The sequence below is a fragment of the Chrysochloris asiatica genome, unplaced genomic scaffold, assembly GCF_000296735.1.
Source record: "Chrysochloris asiatica unplaced genomic scaffold, ChrAsi1.0 scaffold00044, whole genome shotgun sequence".
In the NCBI taxonomy this organism is placed as follows: domain Eukaryota; kingdom Metazoa; phylum Chordata; class Mammalia; order Afrosoricida; family Chrysochloridae; genus Chrysochloris; species Chrysochloris asiatica.
This window is the reverse complement of record NW_006408562.1, coordinates 14,898,036-14,900,537: the sequence shown is the minus strand read 5'-3', so window position 1 is coordinate 14,900,537 and position 2,502 is coordinate 14,898,036. Positions and strand designations below refer to the sequence as shown.

General features: G+C 42.8%; 1 pseudogene; it reads left to right on the top strand.

The window, feature by feature from the left end:
* Nucleotides 1-319: 319 nt before the first annotated feature.
* The window catches only part of LOC102815180, a 20,581-nt pseudogene continuing 18,398 nt past the window's right edge, over nt 320-2,502 (top strand).

Below are 2,502 nucleotides of genomic sequence, written 5' to 3'. Positions count from 1 at the left end.
GCTATGAGTCAGTTCCAACTCAATGGCACCTGACAACAACAACAACAACAACAATGTTGTTATTTGGTATGATTTGGTAGGTTGATATTTATTTATTGGTCTGAATACTTACAAATTTTTCCTGTATAGATGAATGGTAATTGCTTCTTCACTTTATACCATTTTGGCTTATAAAAGGTTTCATAAGAAAAGAGTACTTTTGAATAGCAGGGGAAACTTGTAATTTAAGGGATCTGGCTTCTCAGTTTTACAATCTTGTGTTTGCTTGTTTTTCCCTCCACCCCACAGGAATGATTTCTAACTTTCCCATACCCCCACAATGTCCTCTTCCCTCCCCCTGGAAGCTGGTGATTCCACTTTGTACTTCACAGGTAAATGGAATCCACAAATGAAGGCAGCTTCCCCTCCCACCCCCAAAGCTATGACCTTATGTACAACCACGCCTCTTCACCCTTTCTGGAAGATTTGAATTTCTTCTGTTCTGATACATCTTTCCTCCTGTGCTCTGGAACTCATCCTCTCCCAGCACTTCAGGGCCCTCACTTGAGGAGATGATTCTTTCCTTCTGTTACCTTCAGCCTCTTTCTCTCTATCCACCAACATGGAAATGTATCCCAAGTGTCTTCAGTTTTAACAAGAACCTCTCTTAGTTGTTCCATGGCCCCTATAGCAACCACTTCTTTTCTCTCCTCCCTCTCAGGCCACATTCACCATATCTTTCCTTCACATCCATTTATTAGCCCACCACGTTCTAGTTTTGGGATCCATAACAACATGGAAACTACCCCATCCCTGGAGTCAAGAGAAGATTTTCAGTCATTTTTGTAATCAAATGTCTCTGTAAGATTTCACCCCGCTGTTGGGATTTTTCAGGTTTCTACACGGGGACACCTTTCATTCTATTTCTCTTTGGAGGAGCCCTCCACTTCCTTGGCATTAATTACCAGGCTCACCATATACCAAAACCCAACCACTGTTATTGCGTTAATTCTAACTCATAGTAACTCTGTAAGATATAGTGGAATGGCCCTGTAGACATTCCAAGGTTATAATCTTTACAAAAGCACATTTCTTAATTCCAGCAATTCCAGTTCAAGATAAATTTCCTAAGTAGTGAGGAGTTGGAGAAGGACTTGATGTCCCCTTCAACCACTTGGGTTTGGGCATTGTAAAAAGCCTAGGTCTCTTAGATGACTACCTGGACACAAACACTTCACACTGCCTGAGTTCTCCAAATGACTGGTTGTGGATGGCTTGCTCAGGTCCTGAGAGAATCACAAGGAGTTTAAATTCTCTGGGACAGATCAGATGATGGAATCAATGGATCTGAAGGAGCTTAATGTTGATGACTGTAACTTACCTGGAATCCATGCCTGATGAGCATTTGGCCATTTCAGATGACACCGTTGATCTCTTTGATCCCCAAGGAGTCACCCACTTACCCAGACAGGAAGCCCAATTAGCCATCTCTGAGAAAATTTACTACAAACTAACTGGAGTGCTCCATCACTTCCTCCATATTAGAGGTCTTGGCTTCCACACCAGACCATTCCTTTAGTTTAGAGCTCAGCAGTGAAGTGTGTATCGTTGAAGGAGACAGAAAGGTACCAGCTTCTCTTCCTGTGTTGCGATGGTTCTTTAGTGCATAAAGGAGGAGGAGGATAATGACAGTAACACCTACATGAGCCCCGAGTCCTACCTGGGACCTCACCAGCACAACACCTCGACCTCTGGGGGCTCTCCAAATAGGAGCCTGCTGCCTCCAACTGTCCTCAGTGACCCATACCTATGACCCTGCTGGAGAGAAAATGGTAGTGGCAAAAGTAAAGGTAGATACATTAGTTAAGAAACTGAAAAAACAAATGGAGAAAAGCAAGACAACATCCACTTGATACTGTCAGAACAAGATGGGGGAACAGGAGACCCTCACTGGGGAAAGGAAGGAGCTACAAAGGAGAATGAGATGCTGAAACAGAGGGCAGATTACTTGGCCAGTAAAATTCAGCATCTGTAAGAAATCCTTTGGGCCAGGGGGAAGAAAAAGGTTCCCTTTGTTAGGTTAGTTGAGCCCTGGTTTGGGGCTATAGCATACACATTGACTGTAACTACAAGATCAGCAGTTCAAACTCATCAGTTTCTCTTGGAAACCCTACACACGGTTGCTAAGAGGCAGAATCTACTCATTGGCACACAACAGGAAGTTAGGGTAGTCAGATGCGTGTCCATGTTGCTGTTGTTCAGTGCCGTCGAATCAGTTCCAACTCATAGTGACCCTGTATAGGGTTTTCAAGGAGTGACTGGTGAGTTTGAACTGCCGACCTTGCGATTCAAACCGACCTTGAAGTTGAGTGCCACACCAAGACTCACACTTGTACAGAGGAGGCTGTATTAAAACTGTGTTGTAATAAATTATTATTATTTTTTGGTCAAAGTTAAAAAAAAATCACTATATCATGCAATTTTCTACTGCTATTCATAAGTTTTTCACTGGCATTTTTTTTT